Genomic DNA, 14,013 nt, shown 5'->3' with positions numbered 1-14,013 from the left:
ATTGGCTGACCACCACAGCTGCAAGGTATATAAAGGGAGCTGTTTCCCTAGGTCAGTTGCTGGGTTCTCACCCTAATAAACAGAGCTGTTGTCACTCACTGCCTGGCTTGCTGCGTCCTCATTCACCCAACTTAACATTTGGTGACGAAGGTGGGATTTTGAGGCCAGCAGCCAAGGAAAGAGCTGAAGCCACAACCAAAAAGAGCTGAAATCACGTTCTGAGAGAGAAGCGGAACAACCGACCACAGAATCCAGCTAGGCGAGCGAGCGGAGCACAGGAGAATCACGAAGGATGTCCGCCTACACCCCGCCAGCGCCTTTCAACCCCAAGGAGGAGAAGTGGGGGTCCTACATGTCCCGGTTCGAGTGCTTCATGGTGGCCAACGACGTGCAGGGACTACCGGACGTAAGGAAGAAGGCCCTGTTCCTGAGCCACTGAGGACCGCGAGTGTTCGACACAGCCGAAGCCCTGGCGGAGCCGAATTCGGTCCACACCATATCATGGTCAACACTACAGACCCTGCTGAAAGACCACTATGCCCCAACGCCTTCCAAATACGTCCAACGCTATGAGTTCCGGCAGAGGCTACAGCAGGATGGTGAGTCGATCAGCGAGTACGTCGCCGCCCTGCGAAAGGCCGCAAACCAGTGCGAATACTGAGACCTAGATGAGATGCTCCTAGAGCAACTAATCTGCGGAGTGAGAGACGGCCGGCTACAAAGGAGGCTACTTGCGAGATCGAACCTGACCCTGCACATCGCCCTAGATGAGGCAAGAGCGCAAGAGTCGTCCGTGAAGGCCGCTGAAAGACTGCAGGGGACCATCCATGGCCAGACAGTGCAGAGGTCGGCGACCGTACACCGTGAGGCCGTGAGCACCGAGAGCAAAGGGGAGTCCGAGGGAGAAGTCTACCGCACCGAGCAGTCCAGGCTGGACCAACGGGGACCCAGAGACGACTGCGCCAGCTGCAGAGGCCCCCACCCCCAGCCAAACTGCAAATTCCGGGACGCGATCTGCTGGTTCTGCGAGAAAAAGGGGCACATCGCTCGAGTCTGCAGAGCCAAGCAAGCGAAGGGCCACAAACCACGTGGCCTAACCAGCCAATCCGAAAGGGCGCCGCACCAGAGATCCAATAAAGATGGCAGAAACCGGAAGGGCGCGAAAATCAAAGACATCGAGGCCTACACCATCCGCATCGGCCAGACCTGCACATCACCCGGCGAGAAGACCTACACCGCGGTCGAGATCGAGGGTCGTGAGTGCCAGATGGAGATCGACACGGGATCCCCCATATCCATCATGTCATGGGCCAACCTCAAGAAAGCCATCCCCAGCGCACATAAGCGGCAGCTCCAACCACAGCGACGCCGGCTTAAGGACTACCAAGGGAACCGCATCCCAGTCAAGGGAATAGGCGAGTTCCAAGTACGATATGGGGAGATCAGCGAGAGGCTCCCTCTCACCATCGTCAGCGGCAAGCTCCCCAGCCTCCTGGGCATGGACTGGTTTCGAGCCCTGGGCATGGGATTCACCGGAGTGAGGAACATCCAGAGCACCCTGAGGGACGACCTGATGTAGGAGCTCTAGGACGTGTTCGACGAAAGGCTTGGCAAGTATGTGGGGACCCCTATTTCATTCAACCTAGACCCCAACGTTGCCCCAATCCGTTTAAAGCCTAGGAGGGTGCCATTCGCCCTAAAGCCCAAAATAGACATTGAATTGGACAAGCTAATAAAGCAAGGGGTGCTCATGCCAGTCGACCACGCCAAATGGGAGACCCCGATTGTGACACCCATGAAACCGGACGGGTAAGTGCGCATATGTGCCGATTATAAATGCACAATTAATAAGGCCTTGCAACAGAGCACTTATCCGGTCCCAAACGTGCACCACCTCCTGCGTTCCCTGGGCCCCGGCAAGATCTTCGCCAAACTAGATCTTGCGCAGGTGTACCAGCAGCTACCGGTAGATGGCGCTACCGTGGAAGCACAGACTATCGTAACACATAGAGGCGCCTTCAAGTGCACGCGCCTACAATTCGGAGTCAGAATAGCCCCCGGACTTTTTCAAAGTACGATGGAGCGGCTACTGCAAGGGATCCCCGGGGTAGTCCCCTATTTCGATGATGTACTCATCACGGCGGAAGACGAGCAACAACTGGGGGGGAGGCTGAGAATGGTGTTAGAAAAATTCAGAAAGGCTGGACTCCGGGTCAAACGCAACAAATGCATGATCGCTGTCCCCTCCGTAGAGTTCCTGGGGTACCGAGTAGATGGCACCGGCATACACCCCACCGAGAGTAAAATCAGGGCAATCCAAGAGGCCCCCACCCCTAAAGACAAGGCGGAACTACAAGCGTTCCTGGGACTGCTTAACTTTTATGCGATCTTTTTAAAGGACAAGGCAACAGTGGCTGAACCCCTACACAGACTGTTAGCCAAAAAGTCCACATGGACCTGGGGGAAGGCCGAGGACAGGGCGTTTGCAAATATCAAGAAATTGCTATCAGCCGAGAGTTTCTTGATTCAATACAACTCAACACTTCCCCTTGTTTTAGCCTGTGATGCATCCCCTTTCGGCGTGGGAGCCGTCCTGAGCCATAGACTCCCGAATGGCCTAGAGGCGCCCATCGCCTACTACTCCCGAACTCTGTCAAGCGCCGAGAGGAATTACAGTCAGCTTGACAAAGAGGCCCTCGCCGCCGTCTTGGGAGTCAAGAAGTTCCACAAATACCTGTTCGGGAGGGATTTCGACCTGATCACCGACCATCATCCGCTCCTGCGTCTCCTCGCGGGAGACCGACCAACACCGGCAGCCCTATCGCCCAGGATGACACGCTGGGCCATCTTCCTCGCAGCCTACTCCTATCGCCTGGTACATCGACCAGGGGCGGACATGGGAAACGCCGACGCACTCAGCCGCTGCCCACTACCAGACAAGCTGGACGACCCCACACCCGGCATCCCCATCCTGCTGATAGACATTTTGGACTCGGGGCCCATCACATCAGCAGAGGTAGCCAGAGTCTCCAACAAAGACCACGTGATCCGGACGGTCGCAAGTTGGGTGACGAGGGGGTGGCCGGAAAGGACTGGGAGCGGGGAATTCAAACAGTATGTGGGCAAACGGGACAAACTAACAATGCAAGGGGGGTGTTTGCTATGGGGCGAATGGGTTGTTGTTCCCTTGTGCCTAAGGGAAAAGGTCTTAACACTGTTGCATGAGGGGCACCCGGGAATTGTACGGATGAAAGGACTAGCCAGGAGCTACGTCTGGTGGCCCAACATGGACGCAGACATTACCGAGTGGGTGGGGAGGTGTCAGCCCTGCCAAGAGTCTAGGCCAGATCCACCAACGGCACCGGTGAGGGAGTGGGAAAGACCCAAGGGACCCTGGTCCAGAATCCACATAGATTTCGCGGGGCCATTTCACGGGCAGACATTCATGGTCGTAGTAGATGCCTTTTCCAAGTGGCTGGAAATTAAGCTCATGAAGGCCACTACCACCGACGCAGTTATTAGGGAACTGAGGCAGTTATTCGCTACACATGGGTTACCGGACATCTTAGTGTCAGATAATGGGCCCCAGTTCACGGCCACACAGTTCGAAGGGTATTTAGCGGAGTTGGGGGTCAGACACGTCCTCTCAGCCCCGTTCCATCCGGCTAGTAATGGACAGGCTGAGAGATTCGTAAGAACGGCCAAAGAGGCCCTCTCATGCCTAGGCCCCGGAGACTGGCAGGAAAGGATAGATCGGTTCCTAACAGCCCAGCATTCCACGCCTTGCACAGCCACAGGCCGAAGCCCGGCAGAACTACTCATGGGGAGGATCCCAATTATTCCCCCGAGGTTTTCAAGGGGGGGGGAGAGGAAACTCAGGGAGTTCACCATAGGGACTCCAGTCCATGCCAGAAACTACGGGAAGGGCCCACTCTGGGAAGCAGGGACAATCACGGAGATTACGGGGCCCAAATTGTACAGGGTAGACATGGGGGACGGGAGAGTTTGGCGCAGGCACATAGACCAACTGCGAAGGCGAATCGCAACAGACGCCGAGGAAAACGTCAACGAACCGCTCCCTGACTACCAGCCAGAACAACAAACTAAGTCAAGCCCGAGTGTAGCGGAGGACTTAGCTGACGATCCTGGCATCCGGAGCTGTCCCAGCAAGGAGTTCCCGCCAGCCGAAGAAGTCGCTGCCCACAAGGAGATCTCGGAGGTTCCATTGGTGGAGCAGCGAGAAACAGGAAGTCCCTCCGACCTGCTCGACGCCGCCCCTCAGACTGAACTGCGCAGGTCGACCAGGCTACGGACACGCCCTGGTCACCTGAAAGACTTTGTATGCAAATAACACCCAAAGTGACTTCTGGGAGGGGAGGAGTGTTATGTAAATAGGTTTGTTTGGCGGGCAGTTTGAATTAACTGACCCTCAGCTGATTGGCTGACCACCACAGCTGCAAGGTATATAAAGGGAGCTGTTTCCCTAGGTCAGTTGCTGGGTTCTCACCCTAATAAACAGAGCTGTTGTCACTCACTGCCTGGCTTGCTGCGTCCTCATTCACCCAACTTAACATTTATGACCGCACCTCCAACATTCCAAGGACCTGTTCAAGAACATCTTGGTCAATCTCACTGGTGGCAGGTGCCATCGATAAAACATTTTGCAGAGGTTCTCCTTGTAAGCAGCTGACATTAGCTTGTAGTTTCTCTCCCACAATCTATCCCATTGCTCTAATTGAATATGATGACCAAAATTTCTCACCCAATGAATCATTGTCTCTTTCACAGTTTCTTCTTCCATTTTGAATTTTAATAAAAAATTATACATTTTTGTAATCATTTTTTCCCCTGTTCCTAATAATATCTTGTCAAGTTCCAATTGTTCTGTATATATACCATGTTGTTCCAGGTCTTTTTTGTATTTTGTTCTAATTTGCAGGTATGGTCACCAATCAATTTTTATCCCGATTTCTTAAATCCTGCTCTGATTTTAAGTTTCCAAATTCATCTAAAAGTTCTGAGTATCTTACTACTTTGTTTATGTCCAATACGTTGGGATAGATTATGGCTTCCATTGTTGAAATCCAAACTGGAACTTTCATATAGTGATTTTTCCTTATATTATCCCAAATATTTAACAAAGCATTTCGCACTAGATGTCTCTGGAAATATGTGTGGGTTTTGTTTTTTCCTTCCCATAAAAATGTGTTCCATCCCAATTGAAGATCGTGGCCTTCCAATGTTAGTACCCTCTTATTTCTTAATTGAACCCAATCCTTTAGCCATGTTATTGCCGCTGCTTGATAATATAGTTCCCAATTGGGTAGGCCGAAGCCTCCTTTGGTTCTGGAGTCCTGAAGAAGTTTGTGTTTTATTCGGGCTTTTTTCCCCAACCAAATAAATTTACCTATTATTCTATTAAACTGATCAAAAATACTTTCCCTAATCTTATTGGAATCGTTTGAAATAAATATAACAATTTTGGTAGTATATTCATTTTTATTACGGCAATTCTACCAACTAAAGATATCTGTAATTTTGCCCAAATGTCTAAATCTTTTTGTATTTGTTGTACCAATTTATCATAATTATCCTCTGTTCATTATTCATCTGTTATTATAGGGAGATTTCTCTCCTTTAAGTAGTTTTTTATTTCTTCCTCTTCTATTTTCTCCTGACTATAAAGTTTTCCAAAATAATTTTGGGCTATTCTCTTTTTTTCATCCATTCGATGATGGATATTCCCCTCTTGGTCCTACAGTTGTGTTATTAATCTTTTTCTTTGTCCTTTTTCAGTTTATATGCCAGTCATCTCCCTGGCTTATTGGCGTGTTCAAAATGTACCTGTTTCGTTGCGCTAAGCTTTTGGGCCATTTCCTCCTGGGCAAGCAAATTTATTTTGTTTGATCAAATCTTTTTCCTCTCTGATTTTCATATCTGGGGAGTCTTGCATCTTACACTCTAATTCTCCCAGTTTCTCTTGTAGTTCCAATTGCTGTTTCCTTTTTTCTTTGTTTCTCCTCGCCCCATATGCTATTGTTAGACCTCTAATATAGGCCTTAGTTGTATCCCAAAGATTCTGCAAGGTCATATCTTCATTTGAGTTTTCCTTCAAGAAGTCCAGTTATTTTTCCATCCATTGTACAGTTGTGCTCATAAGTTTATATACCCTGGCAGAATTTATGATTTCTTGGCCATTTTTCAGAAAACATGAATGATAACACAAAAACTTTCCTTTCACTCATGGTTAGTGTTTGGCTGAAGCCATTTATTATCAATCAACTGTGTTTACTCTTTTTCAATCATAATGACAACAGAAACTACCCAAATGACCCTGATCACAAGTTTACATACCCCAGTTCTTAATACGGTGTATTGCCCCCTTTAACATCAATGACAGCTTGAAGTCTTTTGTGGTATGTGTGGATGAGGCTCTTTATCTTCTCAGATGGTAAAGCTGCCCATTCTTCCTGGCAAAAAGCCTCCAGGTCCTGTAAATTCTTGGGCTGTCTTGCATGAACTGCATGTTTGAGATCTCCCCAGAGTGGCTCAATGATATTGAGGTCAGGAGACTGAGATGGCCACTCCAGAACCTTCACTTTATTCTGCTGTAGCCAATGACAGGTCGACTTGGCCTTGTGTGTAGGATCATTGCCATGTTGGAATGTCCAAGTACGTCCCATGCGCAGCTTCCGGGCTGATGAATACAAATTGTCCTCCAGTATCTTTTGAAAACATACTGCATTCATCGTGCCATCAATTCTGACCAAATTTCCTGTGCCTTTGTAGTGCACACATCCCCAAAACATCAGCGATCCACCTCCGTGTTTCACAGTAGGAATGGTGTACTTTTCATCATAGGCCTTGTTGACTCCTCTCCAAATGTAGTGTTTATGGTTGTGGCCGAAAAGCTCAATTTTGGTCTCATCACTCCAAATGACTTTGTGCCAGAAGGTTTGAGGCTTGCCTCTGTGCTGTTTGGCATATTGTAAGCAGGATACTTTGTGGCATTTGCGTAGTAATGGCTTTCTTCTGGCGACTCGACCATGCAGCCCATCTTTCTTCAAGTGCCTCCTTATTGTGCATCTTGCAACAGCCACACCACATGTTTTCAGAGAGTCCTGTATTTCACCTGAAGTTATTTATAGGTTTTCTTTGCATCCCGAACAATTTTCCTGGCAGTTGTGGCTGAAAGTTTACTTGGTCTACCTGACCGTGGTTAGGTTTCAACAGAACCCCTCGTTTTCTACTTCTTGATTAGAATTTGAACACTGATGATTGGCATTCTCAATTCCTTGGATATCTTTTTATATTCCTTTCCTGTTTTATACAGTTCAACTACCTTTTCCCGCAGATCCTTTGACAATTATTTTGCTTTCCTCATGACTCAGAATCCAGAAACGTCAGTGCAGCACTGGATGAAGGATGCAAGGGTCTGTCAGGAGGCCAGAAACTCATTGACTTTTTATACACACACACTAATTACATGCAAACAGATCACAGGTGAGGATGGTTACCTGTAATAGCCATTCACACCCCTGTGTGTCAACCTGTGTGCGTGTTATCAGGCCACAATCACCAGGGTATGTAAACTTTTGATCAGGGTCATTTGGGTAGTTTCTGTTGTCATTATGATTGAAAAAGAGTAAACACGGTTGATTGATAATAAATGGCTTCAGCCAAACACTAACCATGAGTGAAAGAAAGGTTTTCGTGTTATCATAAATGATCGTGGGGAGGGGACTCTATCTATTGACCCTCTGTCATGGACCGATCATTCCCTCCTTAGACTCGACTTTTCCTCCGCCATCCCCCGTTGCAGGGGTGCGGAACCAGTAAGATGGTTCCGCCCCAGGCGCCTGATGGAACCCGAAAGTTTCCTGATGGAGCTTGGGTCATTTCCCGCCTCCTTAGCCCACGATTCATCTGAGACCCTTGTCGCGGCCTGGGAACAGGCTGCAGTGGGGGCCTTGGATCGAATCGCGCCTTTGCAGCCTCTGATCCGACGCAGATCCCGGGCGGCTCCTTGGTTTACCGCGGAGCTCAGGGAAATGAAGCGTCGGAAAAGACGCCTGGAGGGTGGTTGGAGATCCTCCCGATCCAAGTCCGATCGAACACAACTAAGAACCCATATTAGGTCTTATCTTGTGGCGATGGAAGTGGCGAAACGTAACTATTTCGCCACTCTCATTGCATCTGCAGAAAATCGCCCAGCAGCCCTGTTTAGAGTGACCCGCTCCCTCCTTAATCAGGAAGCGAGGGAGGACCCCTTACAGGGCCGTGCTGAGGACTTTGCACAGTTTCTGCAAGATAAAATCACTCAGATTCGGACCGGGTTGGACTCCGACTGGACAGAGTCCGTTGAGGTGACAGGGCCTAGTCTCGGTGGAGACATCTGGGTTGAGTTTGAGCCTGTTTCATTGGATGACGTGGACAGGATTATGGGTAGGCTGGGGTCTTCCACTTGTTTACTGGACCCTTGTCCCTCCTGGCTTGTTTCGGCAGCCAGGGAGGTGACTGGAGACTGGATCCAGGCTATTGTCAACGCTTCACTAAAGGAAGGGGTCTTTCCCGCTGCGCTTAAAGAGGCGGTGGTTCGACCCCTCCTTAAGAAGCCTAACCTGGATCCTGACGTACTTAACAATTACCGTCCAGTCTCCAACCTTAGCTTTTTAGCGAAGGTTGTTGAGTCCGTGGTGGCACAGCAATTCCCTCAATTCCTGGAGGAAACTGACTACCTGGATCCTTACCAATCTGGTTTCAGGCGTGGCCACAGCACAGAAACGGCATTGGTCGCCCTAGTAAATGATCTCTGGCGGGCCAGGGATGGGGGTTGCTCCTCCATCCTGGTCCTTCTTGACCTCTCAGCGGCGTTCGATACCATCGACCATGGTATCCTGCTGCAGCGGCTCAGGGGGATAGGGTTAGGAGGCACCGTTTTACAGTGGTTCTCCTCCTATCTCTCGGGCCATCTGCAGTCTGTTTGGGCAGGGGGTCAGGGATTCTCCCGGAGGCCTCTCACTTGTGGGGTGCCTCAGGGCTCGGTTCTCTCTCCTCTGCTCTTTAATATCTATATGAAACCGCTGGGTGAGATCATCCGTGGTTTTGGGGTGAGGTATCATCAATATGCTGATGATACCCAGCTTTACATCTCCACCCCTGACCACCCTAGGGATGCCCTTTCCGTGATGTCCCACTGCCTGGAAGCGGTGCGGGTTTGGATGGGGAGGAACAGGCTTAGACTCAACCCTTCCAAGACTGAGTGGCTGTGGATGCCGGCATCCCAGGATCTGGAGGTTCCATCCTTAATGATCGGAGGTGAAACCCTTGCTCCCTCCGATAGGGTCCGCAACTTGGGTGTCCTCCTGGATTCTCGGCTGTCTTTAGATGACCATCTGACGGCCGTAACCAGGGGGGCCTTCGCACAGGTCCGTCTTGTACGCCAGTTGCGCCCGTTCCTAGACCGGGATGCCCTCACCACGGTCACTCACGCCCTTGTTACCTCTAGGTTGGACTACTGTAACACCCTCTACATGGGGCTGCCCTTGGGATGTGTCCGGAGGCTTCAGCTAGTCCAAAATGCAGCCGCGCGGGTAGTTACGGGGGCGTCTAGATACTCCCGTGTAACACCTCTCCTGCGTGAGCTGCACTGGCTACCGGTGGCACTCCGGATACGTTTCAAGGTGCTGGTGCTCACCTATAAAGCCCTTCATGGCTTAGGCCCAGGGTACTTGCAGGACCATCTCCAGCCGTTCTCCCATCGTCCTGTGCGCTCTCACAGAGTCGGCCTCCTCAGGGTGCCGTCGGCCAAACAATGTCGGCTGACGACCCCCAGGGGGAGGGCGTTCTCTGTGGGAGCCCCGACCCTCTGGAATGGATTGCCCACTGAGCTCAGGACAGCCCCCGACCTTCTTTCCTTCCGTCGTGAGCTGAAGACGTGGCTCTTCCGCCAATTAAACTGATCCATTTGGGGGTACACTGGTATAATTTTAAATCGTTTTTTAATTGGGTTACTGATTTTAATTTGGTATTGTATTGTGATTTGTATTGAAGTTGTCATTTTGTAAGCCGCCTTGAGTCCCTAGGGAGAAAGGCGGCATATAAATCGCAATAAATAAATAAATAAATAAATAAATAAATAAATAAATAAATAAATAAATCATTCATATTCTCTGAAAAATGGCCAGGAAATCATAAATTCTACCAGGGTATGTAAACTTATGAGCACAACTATATATATTTTTTCTCTTTTATCACCCTTTGATTCATGGTCCATATTCCCCTTGTTTTTACTCTCCCTTTCCATTTTAATATCAGTGGGCTATGATCTGCCCATGAATTTGATGTTATTTCTATCTCCTCTATATTTTTGCTTAATTCCGAATCCATCCAAATCATATCTATCCTGGACCATGAATCATGTGGGTTAGAATAAAAAGTATACTGTTTTTTGTGTGGGTTTCGTTCTCTCCAGATATCTTTTATATTCAACTCTTGCATCATGTCAAAAAAAGTAGGCGGTAGTATCTTCCTTTTCTTATTTTTTCCCCCCGATAGATAACCTTGTTTTGAGTCTATGACCACATTAAAATCTCCCAATAAACACACATTTTCACTCTCCAATTCTATTAATTTTTGATGTAAATTATAATAAAATTCCCCTTGTTTGGTATTCGGTGCATAGATAGCTGCCAATAAAATCTTTTTTTTATTTATTCTTATTTCAATTAATAAAATTCTTCCTTCCTCATCAGCAAAAATTTGTCTCAGTTGTAACCAATCTTTAATATAAAGTACTACTACTACTTTCTTTTTTTGTGATGCAAGAGCTGAGTAAAATTTTCCTAGTTTGGGGGCTTCTAATAGGTGTCCTTGTTCTCTTTTAATGTGGACTTCTTGCAAACATGCAAAGTCCATTTTATATTTTTGAAGTCTGGATAGAACCTGCCTCCTTTTGTCCGGAGAGTTTAAACCATTTATGTTAATCAAAATTAATTTGATTTCTTCTTCCATTTTATCTTCTATTGATGGCCCTAGTTCCTTTCCTTAGTCTCGTTTCTCTTTGTGTCTTCGACCTCGCCCATTCTTTCCTGTTGTTCTCTTTCAGCCCTCTCCTGTGATTCAGTTTCCAATTCCTTTCCTTCTTCCTGACTCTTCTCTTCTATCTCCTCCCCACTCTCCCTCTCCTCATCTGTTGCTATACATTGATCATAGAATTCCTGAGCCTTATCTGGTGTATCTAGCCTAATTTTTTTGTCTTGCCACATCACTAGCAAGCCTTCTGGGATAAGCCAGCGGAACATTATTTTATATTTCACAAGTTGAGAGGAGAGGAAGTGGTAGTTTCGCCTTTGCTCCTTTACTCTCCTAGGTATTTGTTTGAGTGTCAGTATCTCTTTCCCTTTATATATCAGCGATGAGTCCCATGTTCTCCTATAAATTTCGTCCCTAATTGGTTTTTTTGTGAATCGTACATGTACCTCATGTGGCAACTTATGTCACCGTGCATAATTCGTATGCACTCTGTACAATTCATCAGTACCATTTTGGAAATCAATCCTATCCATCCTCAAGTTATCGACCAACAACTCAATCATAAGATTCAGGAGGTCTTCTTCTTTATTTTCTAATATATTTTGGAATCTTAGATAGAATGTGGATTTGTCCATTTCCAGATATGTTATCACCTCTTTGAGCTCTTGGTTCGTTGCCATCAGTTTTTTTTTCTGTCTCCTCTAGTTTTTTCTCTGTCTGTTCCATTCTTACTTCCACAGTTTTTATTCTTTGCTCGTTCTTGGCAATTTTCTCTTGTATCTCTCCCATTCTATCATCTAGTTTCCTAATATCTTCTTTTACTTCACCCATGTCATTCTTTAGTTCCTCATGTTTTTTTCCAATCGATTCTTGGGTTTTCAGCATCACCTCCTGAATCATATTTAGAGTTGTCTGCATGCTCTGTAGATTCATTGCCGACCCTGCCTTCTCGCCTCCCAGCATATCTCCTATCAATTTCTGGCCTGCTGGAGAGGCAGTCATTTGCATAATTTTCTTTACAGTTTTTGTAGTTGTCGGTGTACTTGTCATATCCAGTTTCCCAAAAAATTTCTTCCACAATACCATAAAATATCTAATTCCTTTCTCCTCCAGAAGCTACCTTTCCAATAACAATTCTTAAGTATTTCTTGCTTCTATAACCTTACTCACCTAGTTTACCATCAATTAGATTTTACAGTTAGTTAAGTAAGATAATCAAATCGTTAGATAGTATAATTAATTATATAATTAATCCTACCGTTCTATTCCACCAACAATTTCACTCTAACTTTATTTAACAATACTTAAATAGACTAAAATATAATACCTCAAAGACAAGAAGAGGAGGGAGGCGTGGCCAATGTCACGGCGGCAAGACGGACTCTTTGGGGGCTCCCAAAGAGTCATCGATATCCCCCCGTCCGAGGGTCCTCTGTGACCTAAGTTGTCCTGTAGGGACAACCAACAAGAGGAGCACGTACCGGTCAACCCAGGGAGATTGCAATCTCCCTGGAAAGACTGGAAGAAGCTCCTCAAATCGGACATCGTGGGAAAGCGACCTAGAAATCACTGAAAAGCTGGGATGGCTGCAACAAAAGAGAAACGGAAAGACCAGCCTGTGACATCGAGGTGAGATCAACTTAATTTTATTGATCAGAAAGTTTCTCTTTCATCTACCTGGATGACTGATAGGGTGGAGAAGAGTGGCTGAAAGCGAGGAGTGGGTGTGGGTGTGTGCTCGCATTCACATCCGGAAATTTGAGCGGCAAGGAATGCATGTCTGGGAGCCTTTTTAAATTTTTACCAATTTTTTTAATTGAAGAAGAAAAGAAGATTTGGGGATTGTAAAACTGTAAGAATAATTGGATATCAATGCCATGAATGACTGAACGGAATGTACATTTTTAAAATAGTTTTTTGCAATGCTGATTGCTTACTGATACTTTTGTCTGGAGAAGTGAAAGTACCAAAAGTACTGAGCTGAGACAGAAAGTTAGCCTGCAGTGCCACCTAGTGGCAGAAGAAATAGCAAAAGAAAAACATTTTCTACTTTGAAGAAAACCTAATAGATAACTGACCTTGACATTTTGGCTAGAAGATAAATAGGCCAGCTGTGGAGAAGGGAGTGGAGACTAGACTTCAAAAGTGTTTGAGAAACCCGTTCCCTTTTTTTTCTCTGGATTTGTGGACTGTGATTTTTATTTTATTTTTTTCTTTACTTTTTGGCTGATTAGTTTTGTTTTGAGAACAAAAAAAAAAACTTCAGGTTGTTCTTTTATTTTTCCTATTTGCTGGTTTGAACCTTTGCAATAACTGAATGAAATGGGGTTTTTTTCTCTTTTTTCCCCTGAAACTTTGTTTTTCCACGGATTAAGACTTGAAGAGTCAGAAGAATTTATCTTTTTTATTTTTATTTTTTTTTACTCTGGGACCTTTTTATCCCTTCTGGTGTTAAACTGACCTTTTTTATGGATTCTGATTTTCGATTTTGAACTTAAAACTTTACTTTTTAACCTTCCCTTTTTTTTTCGTTCTTTTTTTGAGACAGTTGGGTCATAAATTTTTTTCCCTCTTTTTCTCTTTTCCTTTTTTCTTTTTTTCTTTCCCTCCCCCCTTCTTGTTTGAATTTTTTTTCCTATCATTATTAAATTTTGGAAGGGGAGGGAGGATCTGAGACTCTTCCTATTTTACTATATCCTATTTTATTTTATTACTACCAATTCAATCATTGGTTGAATTAGGTATTTGAATTACAACCAAATTACAAGCAGATTATAAGTATCTGGAGAAGTGAAAATGAAGAAATTTACACAACCAGCCCCAAGTCCCTCAGCAGCAGAAATGCACAAAACGTCAGAAATAACAGAATTGCAAAATATGATGCAGTCACTCCTGGCTGATATAAAACAGGAATTAAAAGAAATGAAAGAAATAATGGAGAAGAATGAGGAGAGAATCCAGAAAATAGAGGAAAAAGCA

At 46.2% G+C, this 14,013-nt stretch overlaps 1 protein-coding gene across 1 annotated transcript in view; it reads right to left on the bottom strand.

The window, feature by feature from the left end:
- Window positions 1-14,013, bottom strand: part of STX1B (syntaxin 1B) — a 190,891-nt gene that overhangs the window by 33,369 nt on the left and 143,509 nt on the right. The gene's annotated exons all lie outside the window — the stretch shown is intronic.

Source organism: Pituophis catenifer, unplaced genomic scaffold, assembly GCF_029215685.1.
Source record: "Pituophis catenifer annectens isolate HBS135680 unplaced genomic scaffold, rPitCat1.0.hap2 SCAF_5, whole genome shotgun sequence".
Lineage (NCBI taxonomy): Eukaryota > Metazoa > Chordata > Lepidosauria > Squamata > Colubridae > Pituophis > Pituophis catenifer.
This window is presented reverse-complemented; position numbering and strand designations above follow the sequence as displayed.